General features: G+C 37.9%; 1 protein-coding gene across 2 annotated transcripts in view; it reads right to left on the minus strand.

Annotated features, from left to right (window-relative positions):
* DGKH (diacylglycerol kinase eta) overlaps nt 1–18,626 on the minus strand; it is a 195,126-nt gene that overhangs the window by 105,444 nt on the left and 71,056 nt on the right. For both annotated transcript variants that reach the window (XM_049778886.1, XM_049778885.1), the window contains exons 2-3: nt 13,563–13,673; nt 10,772–10,852 (exon numbers count right to left, since the gene is read on the minus strand). The gene's annotated coding sequence lies outside the window, so the exon portion shown is untranslated. The remainder of the gene's footprint in view (nt 1–10,771; nt 10,853–13,562; nt 13,674–18,626) is intronic.

The following is an 18,626-nucleotide window of genomic DNA, read 5'->3' on the forward strand; positions in this document are numbered from 1 at the left end:
TCGATCCCCTGGCATCCCATATGGCTTCTCCAAGCCAGAAGCGGTTTCTGAGCACATAGCCAGAGTTACCCCTGAGTGTCACCAGGTGTGGCCCCCAAAAAAAACAAAAAAACAAACCAAGCAAACAAACAAACAAAAAAACACATCTAGAGTGAGGAAAACGTATCCTAATATATCTGCTATGTTTTGATCTAAGAAATACTGACATAGAGACATGATTTTGGAAAAGAGCAAATGCAGCATTCCCAGAGGATTGTGTGTGTCAATGGCATCATGAACATAAAAGCACCCCACGTGCTGTATCTCCAAGCCCAAGAGAATGAATGACCATAAAGCAAGGTCATACAAGAAATAATCCAAACCAGATTGAGGGTGAAACACATGTAGTCTGGCAGTCTTCTACCTAGTATAGAGAGCCAGCTGCCTTCCAGACCACCCCTGCATGGGGCAGTAAGAGAAGATAGCTCAGGCTATCCTGAACCAGTCCCACGCAGATTTACAAGTAAGACAATTTCTGATTGGGGTAAATCTAAGTTGTAAACAAACATACAAAGGAAACAGGGATGATCTTTGTTTTAGGTAGAATAAGGTATAACTTAACGCTTGGCCTTGAGTTTAAAAAGGTGTGTGATACCTTTCTTTCCTAAAATCCGAAATGGCACAGCTTCCTTTGGAAGACAATCTCAAGACTACTATACCCAAAGTCACAAGAAAAAAAAAGTGAAAACCTATCTACAAGGAATTTAAATTAAAACAAAACATGCTACTTACCACATGGACAATTCTTTTTATCCAACATCATATATCCAGATTTCAGTACAGGGTTTGACACATATAGCAAACTCAATAATTATTTGCCAAGTAAATGAATAACTATCTAAGGGAATTCTAGAAGTGAAGGAAGGGCTTGAGAGTCAACTGCATTACAACCACCCAATGGAACAGAAAAAAAATGCAGATAGCAGCAGACTGCATACTACTGAACAGAAGCACAAGGTTTAATTAACTGCAGCAAAACCAGTCAAACCAAAGTAAAAGTGGAAATACAAGCACAGTAACTGAACAGAATATCTGGACTTGAGTCCTGAAACACAGATCTTTTATATGATGAACCTTCTCTCCAAAGTTTTTGAGAGTACATACACACGACCATGACAGATCCTCTGAGAAATGATCCATGTGCTAGAACTTCCATGTTCTGATTAAGAATCAAGCTCAGGGGCAAAAACTATAGCACAGTGTGTTGGATATGATGGCCAGTGCGTTGGCCTTGCATGTGGCTGACCCTTGCATGTGGGTTCAATCTCCAGTATCCCATATGGTCTACAAGCCAGCCAGAATTGATTTCTGAACACAAAGCCAGGAGTAATCTCTGAGTGCCACAAGGTGTGGCCCCCGAAACAAAACAAAAAGACAAAGAATCAAGCTCAGATCCCCAGGGCTACAGGGTTACCAGAATATCCAAGGCCATGCTCATTGATTCTTGGCTGACTTCAGAAAGTCCATTGGAAAGGTCAATGGAATGCTACTAGTGAAGAAGTGAAGGTGGAGATTAAAGCAGAATTCTCTGTTCATATCCTATACATTCCCCAAAGATTTTAAATGCTTAGCTATGAAAAGACTATTCATTTCTTATCCCTTAGAACTTGGTCTAAGAAATAAGACCTCTATATAAGCTATTAGAAAGCTCCTAATAGCTTTGAGGTGTGTTTCTGAGAAACATTTGCCAGGTGAATGAATGAATTTCTGAGAAATACCTCTGAAAGCTATTATGAGCTTTTAGAAAATATGCCATATTGCCAAATGAAAGATAAACAAGACATAACCAAGAAAGAGTGATATTTCATTGCTAATAACCTGATGTCTTTTTTTAAATAGAACTAGATCATTTATTAACCCACTTGAACTTTTTAATTTTTTAATTTTTTATCTTTATTTAAGCACTATGATTACAAGCATGTTTGTAGTTGGGTTTCAGTCATAAACAGAATACCCCTTATTACCAATGCAACATTCCCACCACTAATGTTCCCCTCCTACCCTACCTCTTTGTGTATTCATGATAGGCTTTCTACTTCTCTCACTCTTTAACTTTGTCATGCTAGCTGTTAGTGTAGTTATTTCCCTAACAGCAATCACCACTCTTTGTGGTGAGCTGATACTTCTGGTCCTTACAGCCCTTAATGCTATTGTCTCTGGGCCTTATTACAATAATGTCTTTAATTTTTCTTAAAACTCATAATGAGTGTGACTTCTGTGTCTATTTCTCTCCCTCTGACTTTTTTATATCTTTATTTAAATAGCTTGATTATAAACATGATTGTAGTTCGGTTTCAGTCATGTAAAGATCACCCACCTTCACCAGTGCAACATTCCCATCACCAATGTCCTAAATCTCCCTCCTCCCCATCTCCCCACCCCAGCCTGTACTCAAGACAGGATTTCTATTTCCCTCATTCATTCACATCTTTATGATAGTTGTCAGTGTAGTTATTTCTCTAACTGCACTCACCACGCTTTGTAGTGAAATCCATATCGTGAGCTGGACCTTCCAGCCTCATCTCTATTATCTCTGAAAATTATTACAAAAAATGTCTTCTATTTTTCTTAAAAACCATAAATGAGTGACACTATTCTGTTTCTATCTCTCTCCCTCTAACTTATTTCACTTAGCATAATAGATTCCATGTACATAGTGTATAGGAAAATTTCATGACTTCATGAAATGGAGATGAATGGCTAAAGAAACATGGTACATATACAGAATGAAATATTATGCCTGATGTTTTTAATAGGAAAAAAGAAATAAACATTGCAAACTTATCAATGATCAGCCTTTAGAGTATAAAGCTACCTAAACTGTATATCAGACTTTTTTTAAGACAAAACAACCTTTCAATTGAATGTGGTATCATTTAGATACCTTAAAAAGAGATGTTAAATAAAACAAACAAACAAAAAAAACCGTTTGCTGCTATTAGACATCTAACAATTATGTGGGATACCAAAAATCATGTTAAGACCTGAAATGAGTATAAAAACAATCATTCAGATACAAATAATTATGACCTTACGATACTTGAATATAGAGATGAGTGGGAATATAAAACCTGAAACTTTCCTCCCAAAGGAAAAATGAGTTCACAAATATTGTCCATCGAGCACATTTCTTAACAAATATGCATTGCCTTTCCCACCTCTGCCAGGCAATGCATTAGCCTTGCGGTGAAGAAAAAAATACCTTAGTGCCTACAAAAAAAAAGCAATCCCCTTATCTCCCTCACCTCTTCCCACAGATACACCTCATGCAAAGATCTTTCCAGTGAATAGCCACTTAGCTCTATGGGATAATGAGACAGCATGTCAAGATTAAGCATATAAAATAGGCCAGAAATCTTCAAATCTATGCTTCCTGCCTCTCCTGAATAAACCCCAATATGTGAGAGCTCAAATTCTATATTTAGATGTACACAGTGATTAGTCATTGAATCTTGAGAAATTCATTTCAGCACCCTAAACCTAAGTCTGATCTAAGAACACTCTTCTTGAAGATCCCTTTCAGTGCACATGGAAAGTGATAAGTTGGGGATAGCCATCACCTCAAAAGAAGCCTGCTCTATCAAATGACTCAGTACACAGAGTGTAATGGGCTCCAAATCTTTGTCTGAACACTAAATTCTGGTAAATTCTGGTTACTGTGCAGTAACACTAAAACTTGCCTACTGCCTCTTCAACATAATTGTTCAAATATTAAAAAAATGTCACATTTCCCTAAATTCTTTTTTATTATTAAATATAATTTTTATTTTAATCATAGTGGCTTACATATCGTTAACAATAATATTTTAGGTACATATTAACATAAAAACAGGGAAATTCACATCACTGAACTGTCCTCCCTCCACCTCCGTTCCCTTCCTTCTTCCCATATCCTCTTCCCTTACCCCCAGGGCTGCTAGAATAAGTGGTCCCCTCTGTGCCTAGCTTACTACTTAGTGGTCTTAAAACTATTTGGTCTTGGTACCTCCCTTATTCCCCCCCCCCAATTGAGAGGCAGGACTAGATAGTTCAAGTTATCCGGTTTTGTTTGAAGAAGAGAAAAGTAATAACCTGGAGAAAAAAAAGAATCAGATACTCCGGAAATGGGCGGAGTCCTTCTAGAGGCTTTCATCCTTGGTTTGAGAGACGAAGGGGAAAAAGAAGGTGAAACACCACAACAGTACATAAAGAACTGTCAAATAAAATATCCAGTGAGCATTCAAAAAAAAAAAAAAAGGGTAAGCACCATATAAAAGCCATGGTATTGAGATAATAAAAATGTGGCAGAGCACATAAGAAAAGAAAAGAAGAAAATAAATAAATAAATATAAATGGAGACATCCACTTCAATAGTCAAACCACAACAATGAAATCAACAAAAAAAATAGATAAGTAAATAATAATAAAAAATTGTTTTGTGCTTTTTTTTCCCTCCTGCAGATGCACAGTAAATATTGGGGTCATTCGAAAAGAAATTTCCTTTGTCTAAGAGATACAGGGTTTCTCCACCTTTGAAGTATATTGTCATTGGATTAACTATAGACTCCTTTCAGGTTCATTTACTCTCCCCTTGGTGCTTTTGTGGTGTATGGAAGACTTCTGCTCCGTCCTGGGTGATAACATCAGACCTCTGTATCTAGAGGTCTCGGTATCTGCATGAGTCAAGGAGTTGAACTTATGATTATGTTTTTCTTTGTGGGTCTAGAAGTTCTGTTCCCTCAGAGTCATTTTAATCTGTCTTCTATGTTTGGCGGTCCTGGTCTTTGTGCTGATCCTAGGATGGGATAGCGTCTTCCATTATGTTTCCAGAGGTCCCTTTCCATTGCAATAGTCTCAGACAAACCTCTGGAATTAGGGATCATAGTTGTTATGCAGGTCGTAGCTCACACCCTAGACTAGGGCACATTTCCCTAAATTCCTAACAAAAATGTCACCTTTAATGCTCAGTTAATCCAATAATTCCTCACACCTTTTTATACTATTAGATACCTTCCTCTGTAGCAAATATATCTATTTAAAATTTTTCTTCCTTCCTTGAGGAGAAAGAAGATGAGAAAGAAGCAATGAGGGCAATGGAGTCATGGTTTCCATTATATTGGTGATGTGAGAGAACAAAATTAATAATATTGAAAACAAGAGAACTAAACTGCAACCAGCTAACCTTTTAATGGCCTATCAAGATGGTGGTGGGAAACAGGGTTATGAGTATGGGAACACTGATGCAAGGAAGATGGCACTGGTGATGGGATTGGTGTTGAAATACTATATGCCTAAAACTCAACTATCAATAACTTTGTAAATCACAGTTCCTTAATTAAATTTAAAAAAAATCAATTAAAAAGTTTTAAATAAAAAAATAAAAATAAAAAAATAAAAATTTAAGAAAAAGATCACAAAAAATAAGATGCCGGTGAGGTGGCGCTAGAGGTAAGGTGTCTGCCTTGCAGGCAGGACCGCGTTTCGATCCCCCAGCATCCCATATGGTCCCCCCAAGACAGGGGCAATTTCTGAGCACTTAGCCAGGAGTAACCCCTGAGCATCAAATGCGTGTGGCCCAAAAAACCAAAAAAAAAAAAAAGATCACAAAAAGTTTTAAATAATGCAGTGCCTTACTTATGCTCATTACTATTCACAATATCCAGTACTAAAAACAACCCTAATGCCTGGAGACAGACGACTGGATAATAAAGTGGTCATATATACAATGGATAATTACCTAGTAATGAAAAAAGATAAAATCTTGTGATTCGCTATGATTTTGATTGATCCAGAGAGTGTTAAGTATGTTAAGTGAAATTAAGATAGAAGGACAATCATATGTGGTATGATAAGGGACTGGGCAGTGTCCAGAGAAAACAAATTCTCAGACTTTTTTAAGAGAACTGTTGTTACAGGGGTAAAGGTAAGCAGATTTGGGACATTTGGTTCCAGCTACAGTAACATTTGGGACAGACAAAAAGTGGCCCAGGGATAGATAGTCGGGGAGGGGTCTGGACACTGTGGTGGTGGTGCAGTCACACTGTAAAACAAATGCAAAAATCTTAACATTGTTATAAACCATGTTACCTCAATAATAATTAAATGTTACTATACCTGAAATTCAATAATATGGCTTTGTATCATGACTAAAAGTATAACATAATTCAAAGAAAAATGGGCAAATTACTATGCACTCAAATATTCAAGAACTCCATAGTCTCTATTCTACTCCCTTTGGACCATTAACTGTGGATATATCTCAATATTGTTTTCCACCTCTTTCTTAAAGAAAACAGAAAATGCTCTAAGTACAGAAATTAAGGACAGTACTAAACTTAATCATCTTCTATAGGAACCTGTTTGATTTCAATTCTCATTTTTCAAAGAATCCATGGAAGATCCTTCTAAACTTTGATTCTTCACAGATAATTTTGGCTTCAATTTCATTTATAAAATAGTAGCATTAGGTTTAAAATATATGAACATCCTGACCACACCAAACTTCAAAGATTTTCTGTCTCCAATTCTATTTCTTTTTGGCCTGGGTTCTAGTTCCCATTTCTTTCGGATTACCCAACTATCAGACTCCCTCAATTAATCTCTCTCTTCCAAAGTGTCAACTTCTGATTCTAACAATTCTCTCCTCTCTTCATACAAGCACATGCAAAAATTCCTCCTTAAAGCAAAAGAACAGTAATAAGACTCTCTCTTTCAGCTATTGCATTCTTTTAGTTCTATCTGTTCCTCTATTAACAGCCAAGCTTTTAGAAAAAGTAATTTCCCTCTGTTTTTTCCACATCAACTTGACCACTCAGCCTAATGCATACAATCCAGTCCTCTATCCCCACTGAAACTATTCACATTTGGTAGCTGTAACCAAATGCTACAAATTCAACAAACACTTTTCTACTTTGACTTGACAGTTCTACAGTATTTGATCTTTAAGAGCTTCCATTTTGAAACTCTTGCAATAGTTTTTTATAATACCATTATCTCCTAGTACGCCTACTTTTCAGAATTTTCCCCTCTTAGATTTCTCTGATCAAACCTTAAGTTCAAGTAATTTTCAAGAATTCTATTCTTGGCTTTCCATTTCTCAAAGTAAAGTCTCTCAGGGAGAGGGGTGGTGGGTTAAATATCCCACCATGAATTGTTCCACATGCCCATAAACCAAAGGATGATAACAGAACTGCTTTGCTTCCTTCCCTCCCTTCTCAGTACTACGATCTCTATCATGGAACAGCTCTGTATTTGTCTTCCCTTCCATGGTGTGCTAGGGGCCAGAAACACAATACTGTCAAAGAGGACTTACTCCTCTAAAACAACACAGCAATAGCAATGCATCTCAGAGAAATTGTGGAATATGTAGTTATAAAAAGAACTCCAGATAACTGTGAAAATTTCAAGGGAAGTGATATGTATGTGTGTATAATATGTATATATACATATGCATGTCACAACATAAGTGAGATATATATGTATGTATTTAGAAATCTTTTGTATTTTGTACAAGTGCCAGGCACAAAGTGGATATTTCTGTCCATTCATTTTTAATTAAAGTGGAAGAATGGAAGAGTTAACATAAATATCAAAGAACTAATAGTATGACAATAGCTATAGCTGGAATAGGAATCATTCAAATGAGAGGAAATATAAAAAACACAGAAACAGACATAAATGCTAGATATACATATATATACATATAAAGACAAAACAGAAATATTTAACACTGAGATACATTTTTAAAAGACAATGAGATGAATTTATACAGTCATTGTAATGGGCAATATGAGGCATGTGTGACTGAAAAAGAATTTACTGGAACAAAAAACACTTAGTTACCAAATAAACTGAGTGAGTAAGAAGAAATGAAGGCTTGAACTAGAGAGTAAAATTACAAGAAAGTACTATATTTCATACTGAAGATTAAAAATCCCTTTTGGCCCGACTGTGAAAAATTGTGAGTGCTGCCTGTGTGTGTCTCCTGTCCTGTTGCGTGAAACTCTTGGGAGTGGGCCAAAAAGAGGCTCCAGAAAACTCGCTCTCCCAGAAGCTCATTCTAGGGCAAGTACGCCTTCATAACGTGAAAACCGGCTATAAGCAGTACTTTGCAGAAGCCAGGTCCCCTGTTTGTGACGTCAGGCTGGGAAAATCTACGACTACACCTGCCCAGTGGGGTCCGACTGCGAAAAATTGTGAGTGTTGCCTGTGTGTGTCTGTCTCCTGTCCTGTTGCGTGAAACTCTTGGGAGTGGGCCGAAAAGAGGCTCCACAAGAACACGGCCGCTCCGCTGAAAGAACACCATTGCAACAAGAAGAAAAAAAGTCACACTAAGAAATGTGCTGGATCACTGAAGCCCAGCATTTCTCTCCGGACTGTCTTCTTTGATCCTGTGAGAGGCTTCATCCACGGAGGACTCCCCTCACTTGGCGGCAAGTAGATTCACCCAGAAAGGGTGGAGCCAGAGGAGTGTGGCTATGTACATCATTTAGCCAATGAATACCACCACAACATGTAGAAAAACCCACAATACAAGTGTGACAATGGGGAAATAATGCAGGCCAACATCAGACATAGAGAATGAAGATGACAATTCTGATGACCAGATAATGACCAACCAACTAAACAACCTTATCAGATAAGGACTTTTGACAAGCAATATGGAAGATGCTCAAAGAACTCAAAGAAACCATGGATCGAGTTGAACAGAACACTAACAAGAACCAAGAAAATATAAAGACAGAAATCACAAAACTCCAAACTGAAATAACATGTCAACTAACAGGCCTGAAAAACTCAGTAAACAAAGTGAATGACAGAATGGATAAGCTCTGGGACAGGGTAACGAAACCATAAGATATATAGAACAACACGTAGGTAAAACACTCCAGGACATTGAGACTAAAGGTATCTTCAAAGAGGAAACTGCACTCTCCAAGCAAGTGAAAGCAGAGATTAACAGATGGGACTATATTAAACTGAGAAGCTTCTGCACCTCAAAAGAAATAGTCCCCAGGATACAAGAGCCCCCCACTGAGTGGGAGAAACTATTCACCCAATACCCATCAGACAAGGGGCTAATCTCCAAAATATACAAGGCACTGACAGAAACAAGAAAAAAACATCTAATCCCATCAAAAAATGGGGAGAAGAAATGGACAGACACTTTGACAAAGAAGAAATACAAGTGGCCAAAAGACACATGAAAAAATGCTCCACATCACTAATCATCAGGGAGATGCAAATCAAAACAACTATGAGGTACCACCTCACACCCCAGAAATTGGCACACATCACAAAGAATGAGAACAAGCAGTGTTGGAGGGGATGTGGAGAGAAAGGCACTCTTATCCACTACTGGTGGGAATGCCGTCTAGTTCAACCTTTATGGAAAGCAATATGGAGATTCCTCCAGAAACTGGAAATCGAGCTCCCATACAACCCAGCTATACCACTCCTAGGAATATACCCTAGGAACACAAAAATACAATACAAAAATCCCTTCCTTATACCTATATTCATTGCAGCTCTATTTACCATAGCAAGACTCTGGAAACAGCCAAGATACCCTTCAACAGACGAATGGCTAAAGAAACTGTGGTACATATACACAATGGAATATTATGCAGCTTCAAGGAGAGATGAAGTCATGAAATTTTCCTATACATAGATGTACATGGAATCTATTATGCTGAGTGAAATAAGTGAGAGTGAGAGAGAGAGAGAGAGAGAGAGAGAGAGAGAGAGAAAGACACAGAATGGTCTCACTCATCTATGGGTTTTAAGAAAAATGAAAGACATTCTTGCAATAATAACTTTCAGACACAAAAGAGAAAAGAGCTGGAAGTTACAGCTTACCTCATGAAGTCACCACAAACAGGGATGAGTTTAGTTAGAGAGATAACTACGTTTTGAACTATCTTAATAAAGAAAATGTACAAGGGAAATAAAAAGCCTGTCTAGAGTACAGGCGGGGGTTGGGTGAGGAGGAGGGAGATTTGGGACATTGGTGATGGGAATGTTGCACTGGTGATGGGTGGTGTTCTTTACATGACTGAAACCCAAACACCATCATGTATGTAATAAAGTTGTTTAAATAAAAAAAAGAAAAAAATTCCTTTTGACCATTCATGGACAGAATTAAGGTAAGAAATTTAAAGAGAGAAAAAAATTTAAAGGTCAGAAAAAAAATATAATTAAAAGTGCATTTAAGAAGTCATTCACTGACCCAACCAATTATAAATGGTACTGGATATTAGTACATTCATTGTACTTATTACATTCATTGTCCTATAGTAATTTCAATATATACAAGTTGGTACATAGCTAACTAGCAAGGGAATACTGTATATGATTAACTTACTGTGGGATGGTGGAGGGAAAGTTAACTGCTGGTGGGACTGGTGTTGGAACACTAAATGCTAGAAACAACTGTATTATGTTTAAACAATTTTGCAAATCATGGTGTTTAAATAAAATTAAAAAATTCATTAAAAATAAAAGATCTACTGTGGGTCTGGAGCTATAGTAAAATAAGTATTTAGGATGGCGCCTTGCATACAGCAAACTAGTGTTTGATCTCCAGCATCTCATATGGTCCCCCAAGCACTGCCAGAAGAAATAATTCCTGAGCACAGAACTAGGAAGTAATCCCTGAGCTTCATCAAGTATGGTCCAAAAACAAAATAAACAAACAAAAAAATTGTAGTCACTGTATAACTTTGAAAAGGAACGTAGTAGAATAGAACCATACCGTGAAGCTGTTGTTGGCATTTTTTGTGCTTGCTTCAGCTACACTGGCATCTGAGAGGTCGACTTCATCAAATATCAGAGACTGTTAACGAAAAAGAACACAAACACACAAAATGAAAACAAAACTCAAAGCTTCTCAGTAATTTTCAATCAGGTGAAACTATTAGAAATTAAGAAAAGGAAATAAAAAATGTACTCAGTAATACAATATTTCTTGAATAAAAATATAAGGTGCAACTATGTATAAATCTCAAACTGGAGTGACATACTGATGTAATGCCAAATGTTCTGTGTTCTCTGGAAGCATAATTCATTTCCCTCCCCTCCCCTCTCCCTTCCCCTCTCTCTCCCCATAATTATTTTACAGTTTTATTTATTATACATTTTCTTTCTTTTTTGTTTGTTTTAGGGCCACACCTGCACACCAGGCTGTGCCCAGAGATTATTTGATTATTTCCAGCTCTTTGCTCAGGGATCATTCCTGGTGGTACTTAGAGGACCATATGTGGTGTTGTGAATCAAACCAGTCAGTTAAATGCAAAGCAAGAGGCTTAACCCCTAAACTATATCTCTAATGTCTCTTTTATACTTTCAAAAGTGGTCTTAAAAAAAAGTTTCAGTTAACATATCCCTAAAAACAAAATATTTAAAATATACAATTTGAGATGATAACGTTCTAGTAGGTACATTCTTATCACTTTTAGTGAGCTAATCATTGTTTATACTCAGAATTCTTGCAGGTCTATTATGCACTCCTAGGACTGCAGGAAAGGGCCCTCTTTCCTAGTAACTTCTACCTCCCCCCTAGGATCTCTAGGTAGTTAAGTCTGTCAAGATCAGCTAAACTGACTCTAAGAATTTCCTTGACAAGAAAGAATTTATACTCATAAACAGGCAATTCAAATCATCTTATAAGTTAATGGAAGACCTGACAAATGGAGAAGAAATCATTAAATAATATGGATGGTCACAGGTAATTTCTCCAATAGAAAGCAAATTCTTTCTCTTACTAGTGATGAAATAAAGATAATTCAAAGAATGGGCTCAGGAGACCAAATGGTATTGCCCAGGATTAAATCTAGGTGTTTGCATGCAAAGCAAGGACCCTACTGCTGTTATATTGCAGCCCTAGGACGGGAAATTTTTGAAAGAGAATTCTATCAAATTCTATCACATGGAGATTGAGGGCATGTTATTCTAGAGATAGGAATCATGGCAAAGCTAAAGGCTATCAAGCATCAATCTGCTGAGAGATAAATGTGCAAAGTCAGGATGGAGCCAGATCAGGGTCAGCCTGGAACATAATGACTTGTAAAATAAGATTATTTTATTTGGTTTTCACTTTTACAGCTGCACAGACAAAAAAATTAAGTTTATTTGTTTTTTACTTCTTGATATATAACCCTTCTAATTATATTAGGACCAAACATTTTTAAATAAGTAAAACATTAATTACTTCACTGGCACAGTTGCAGAGTCTTAATGTTTGTTTTTGAAAACAAAACAAAAAAATCTACTATTAGTTTTGTGTGTTTGTTTGGAGGGAAATCACAAGCTATGTTCAGGGGGCCTAGAGGTCATTGCTGGTAACTCTCAACAAATTGGGCCAGATAGGGCCAATGAGGCAAAGCTGCTCAGCCCTGGGGTGCCAGGGAAGCAAGAGTCACCCTAAAGGTATTTCAGAGCCTCAAGAGTGACTCACAGAATAACTACTTGGGCTTTTTGGGCCACATCTGGCAATGTTTCGGTTTACTTCCAGTTCTGTATTCAGGGGTCACTCCCAGTGTGATCATACTGGGGGACCATACTGGGTAGCAGGAATTGAACTAAGTCAGCTGTGCACCAGGTCAACTGTACACAAGGCAAGTGATCTGCTTGCTATTCTCTCTCTTCTCTCTCCTCTCTCTCTCTCTCTCTCTCTCTCTCTCTCTCTCTCTCTCTCTCTCTCTCTCTCTCCCCCCCTCCCTCTCTCTCTCCCTCCCTCCCCCCTCCCTCCCTCTCTCTCTTCCCAAATATCAGTTTCAAATACAACCTCCACCAAAACTTTTTTCCTTCAGAAAGATATATAATTCTTTGCTAATCAACTGTTATATATGTTACTTCAAGTCTTAGTTTTATCATATTATGATTTTTGGGCCAGACCCAGTGGTACTCAGGTTCTACACGCAGATATTACTCCTGACAGATTAGGGGGACCATATGAGATGCTGGGGGTTGAACCCAGGTCAGCCGTGCAAAAGGGCAAATGCCCTAATTGGTATGCTATTGCTCCGAACCCTGATTTATTTTTAAGTCTTTGGGTGCCTCTGTGATCACTTTGTATCAGAATTACAAAAACACTGGCACTGGATTATACCAAAGAAAACATATAAAACAACAGTCTTAGCAACTTAGCAATGAAGTCTTAGCAACTATAGAAATTCTTTTTCTTATGGTTTTATCTAAGACTTAACAGGATAAAGGTAGCAACAAAGAGAGTAGAAGCCAAATTTGAGTTTTTCTATTCCTCATGGTTATGTTTAATGTTCCATTGTAATTGAAAGGAAAGAGATAAAACTATAGTAAAAATTTCCCATCAATATTGTCCTGAAGGAACATTTGGACAATCTTATGGGAAAGAAATGGGCTCAAATGAACTTCCTTGGGATCTGATCCAAGAAGGATCACATTTTATACTGAAGCCAAGTAATGTAACAGTGAGCTTCATGACAAAGATTGCTTATAGAGCCAAATTTTAACTTCATCAATAATCTCATCTATTTGCATTCTGGGGGGGGGGTCTCCTGAATTACCTTTGAGTCCTTTGCATAATAAAGTGTACGACCTCGAAGTTTGAAGTAGCGCTTTTTCCATCTTTGGAAAGAACTGGTTTGCTTCAATAGCTGTCCCTCTTTAATGCTGGTCTGGAAAGAAGCAGAAGCATAATGACAGCATTATTATAAAATTCAAAACCAAATACAATTCAAAATTAATGACTCATAATTATTAGCATTTTTGGTATTTTCCCCAACTTTTGTAAAATACATGAGCGATTACTTCTTTTCCACACTGTTCACTGAGGGAGTGCATGCATGTGAAAAGCTTCTAAGAGCAGAGGTGAGGGTCAGAAAGATAAGGGGGCAAGGCACTACCTTGCATGCAACTGACCCCACTTGAACTTCTAGAATCATGTATTGTACTCTGAGCACTCCCAGGAATGATTCCTGAGCTCAAAGCCAGGAAGGAGTAAGCCCAGAGCACTAACAAAGGTAGTCAAAACAAATAAACAAACAAAAACAGGTGAAACTGACGGTCTTCAAAGTAGTCATAGATAATAAGGCAAACAGATGAACACGACTACTATGTATAGAATGATATGTATTGTGGCTTGTCTAGAGTACTTGATAAATGGAATATAATAAGGAAGGAAGGAAGGAAGGAAGGAAGGAAGGAAGGAAGGAAGGAAGGAAGGAAGGAAGGAAGGAAGGAAGGAAGGAAGGAAGGAAGGAAGGAAGGAAGGAAGGAAGGAAGGAAGGAAGGAAGGAAGGAAGGAAGAAGACAAACAAGCTTTGGAGTTAAAAACCTTGTGTTCAATTTCTGGTGTTGCCACTTAGTTGGTTATCAGGCAAGTTAACAATTTTCCTCAAGCATTTTTTTAACACAATGGTGATAAAAACAGACTTGCTTTAGAAATTGAAAGTTGAAACATATAAAACTTTATCACATGGCCCAAAGTTAATGCTCTTTAAATATTAGTTATCAATAGTTGTGATTTCTTATAAAAGACACATATAAAAAACTAAAACTAAAAATGCAGTGTAAGGCATTTTCATCTGATCTGCTGATGTGAGCAAATACATAGTAAGGGAACATTGCTCTGCCCAGGGTGGATCTTGCAGAAATTTATCAGAATGATGAGAGATGTGAAAAAGGCATCTTAACTGCATGCAAAAGTAGAAAGGTTCAGGGCCAGAGTGGTGGTGCAAGTGGTAAGGCATCTGCCTTGCACGCGCTAACGTAGGACAGACCTCGGTTTGATCCACCAGCGTCCCATATGGTCCCTTAAGCCAGGAGCGATTTCTGAGCACATAACCAGGAGTAACCCCTGAGCGTCACCAGGTGTGGCGGAAAAAAAAAGTAGAAAGGTACAAAAGAGTATAGAAATTTGGGGAATCTTTAGGGAGATTTTGGTTATAAATTCAGGGCAGGGTTTGTAAGGGTGAGCAGCAAGAGAAAAGGGTACTCTATTACTACACAGACCCTGTATCTAAGTGCCTTATGGATGGATGCCAAGTGTGCCGCAGGTCATTAACAAAATACTTCAAGCTTCTTCTATCTTCCACACTTAGTGTTCTCTACCCAAAATGACATTTTTGCTTTTAAATGCATTTGAGTGTTTATACTCTAGATCTAATCTATCTACTCTCTCCTATTGGAGGATTTCCCTCCAATATCCATGTTACCAATTCCATCACCTCTTTTAGGTCTCTGACCATCTCAAGGAGAACCCAAGACTTCCCTTGATAACCTACTATTTAATTCTGTAACATGCTCTCCATACTTTGACCCATCAATATCTTACTACAAAATAATTTCAATCTAAAATTTTATATGTTTTCTGTGTATTGTGCCATTCTAAATAGAATATAGCCCTGAGGGGATTATGCTAAGTGAATTAAGACAGATAACGAAAGACAATTATCAGAAGGTTTTACAGATATGTGGAATGTGAATTACTAAAATGAAGGCACTGGCTAAAAACAACAAAGCTAACTTCTAGACTCAGTGAAAACTACGACAGTTACCAATGGAACAGATGGAGCATGGTGTCGAGTAGAATCAGGGAGAGTTGTCTCCTGGGGATTGGGGCTGGGAAGGCATTGGAGCTTTGGTAGTGGGACTTAGAGCAACTGCAATGCAGATGTTTTAGGTTAACACCTGAGATTTTATAAACATAGCAAATCAATGATAAGCCAATGAATGAAGAAATTTAAGAATATAAAATCCCAGGCCCGGAGAGATAGCACTGTGGCGTTTGCCTTGCAAGCAGCCGATCCAGGACCAAAGGTGGTTGGTTCGAATCCCGGTGTCCCATATGGTCCCCGGTGCCTGCCAGGAGCTATTTCTGAGCAGATAGCCAGGAGTCACCCCTGAGCAACGCCGGGTGTGGCCCAAAAACCAAAAAAAAAAAAAAAAAAGAATATAAAATCCCTTATAGAAATTATGTATTATATCTAATAAAATTCAGTTTAATGTTTCACTTTGTTTGTTTGTTTGTTTGGATTTGGGGCCACACCCAGTGATGCTCAGGAGTAACTCTTGGCTGTGCACTCAGAAATTGTTCCTGGCTTGGGGTACCATATGGAACACCAGGGGATTGAACTGCAGTCCGTCCTGGATCAGCTGTGTGCAAGGCAAATGCCCTACTGCTGTGCAATCACTCTGGCCCCTTCATTTTATTTTTTTAAACTTTTGGGGAGTTCTGTGTTTTACAATACTGTTAATGATGGTTTTCCATACACATAATTCCAACACCACACCCATTGTTATTATGCCAATCTCCCTACCAAGGACTCCATTGTAACTGAAGGAAAGAAAAAAACTTATGTATATTACACTTGTGATTTTGCTATGGAATCTGAGACATAGGGCTGATTCCAATAGATCCTCATTTGGATGGAAATCAAGATAGATGACACTGATACTAAATTTATAGGCAAATGATGCTACAGTGAATCTCAAGACAAAACAGTTCAGAGAACTAAAATATGTAGTCTATTCCACTAGACTGCATTCATTCTCTCAGATCTCAAATGCTTAGAATATCATTTGGAAAACATGATATAGAAATCTGCCTGAATTAACAGAAGGTGTTGAGAAATCACTGACCTTTTTTCCACCAATATTGATGTACTCAGTAAGGGGGAGGTGGGAGGTCAACAACAGGCTATCAAAGATAACCAGGAGCCAATTAATGCCAAAACTTGCTACTACTTGAACTATCTCACTTTTCCATGTCTACTTGACTCCCGATTGTTTCCAACTTTCACTATCACAAAATATGGAAAAAAACTCATTATTTCCATTTTAATATTAAGTCATATTGATGTTTATTTTCCATTTTCAGTAAGATTTTTTTCCCTAGAACTTGCTCTTAGCCTTCTTTGAGAAATTCTAAGATCTATCATGTTAATGTAAATCAATGACTATTGGAACTTCAGCATCAAAGAGTCCAACTGACATCAGATAATAGAAGTCAAACCAAGGCTTTGTCATATACAAGATGAATAAGCAAGTTAGCTGGGTTCTATGAATGCAAGTTTCTTCTTGGGACATATGAAAATAAGAATATCAAATTCTCAAGCTGGTAGAGTCTAATTAAATTTTAAGATTATGTCTGAGAAGCAACACACTCGGTTACAGTAAGCATTCAATAAGTAGCAGTAAGTATTATTATGGGCATTATTGTGAAATCATGATGCTGTTGAATTCAGAGGTTCTTGGGAGAAGTGTGTGAGCAAACGCCAGGCGAAGTAGAAGGAAAGTGTCAAGAGAGTAAGTGCAAAAAAGCTAGCAGAAGAGTGAGAATAGGGAGAGGTCAAGAAAGGAAATGGAAAAGCCATTAGGGAGTGGGTGAAGTATGTCTTAGGGAGAGACAGAAGCAATAGTGTTCTCGTTATAGCATCATCTAGATAAACAAAAAGATAAACTAGAAGTGAAACTGAGATGTTCTTTAAGAGGTATAATTACTAAACTTTCTGATGGTTATTCAAGAGAGACAAAGATTTAAGGAGAAACATCTAGATCTGGCTTAGAAAACTAGATAAACAAAGCCAAAAAGAGAGGCTGGAGCGATAATATAGCAGGTAGGACAACTGCATCTCACACACTGATGACTTGGTTCTAACCCCTGCACCCCATATGGTCATCCAAGCCTCACCAGGAGTAATCCCTGAACCCAGAACCACAAGTAAGCTCTGCGCACCACTGGTGTGTCCCCCGCTCCTCCACAGTGCTCCTCCCCACCCCAAATGCCAGAGCGAGAAATAAAAGGATGAGTGAGGGGTTAGCTGTCCTGCTATAGCCAGGGCATCCACAGAACATACAGGTTATGATTTTAAAATACAAATACAAAGGTTGAGACACCATAAAAATAAAACTTAACTCAAAAACTAATCCTTTGGGGCCGGAGAGATAAGGCATTTGCCTTGCATGCAGAAGGTCAGTGGTTCGAATCTCGGCATCCCATGTGGTCCCCTGAGCCTGCCAGGAGCAATTTCTGAGCATAGAGCCAGGAGTAACCCCTGAGTGCTGCTGGGTGTGATTCAAAAACAAACAAACAAAAAAAAAAGCTAACCCTTTGGAAATTCAAATTATAAAAGTGAGCAAAATGTATTTGTGTAAAGTTCTGTTTAAGGCAATGAGGAAGAAAGGTTTATGTTTGTTCCATTTATTTTATTCTTGCTTCTTGTACATTTTAACCATAAAACAAAATTATTTTAATTTTAGGAAAGCATTGATTGCAGTTGTCCTTACAGTATGGATCTTCTACATTAACATTTTTCCATAGTATGTCCAGGAATAAAGGCTTATATTTTGCTGGTTTATCTTTAAGCCAGTTTTCCCCAGTGTGATTGATGTGTGATGCTAGATTACATGACAGCCAAGGGGAATTGCTCCTTGGACAAGGGGCAAAGCAGCAAAAAATTAGGAAAGTGTCAGTGCCAGCCAATCATCAGAAAGCAGTCATCTTCCCACATGCTCCTCTTGAAAGGTCTCCTTCACCTGAATTTTAGCCATCACTGTTAACCAAGAGAAAGCTCCAATACTTTAGAAAGAAGAGACCACTCCCTTTTCTATCCATCCACCCAGCACCA

The sequence above is a fragment of the Suncus etruscus genome, chromosome 8 (assembly GCF_024139225.1).
Source record: "Suncus etruscus isolate mSunEtr1 chromosome 8, mSunEtr1.pri.cur, whole genome shotgun sequence".
Taxonomy (NCBI): Eukaryota; Metazoa; Chordata; class Mammalia; order Eulipotyphla; family Soricidae; genus Suncus; species Suncus etruscus.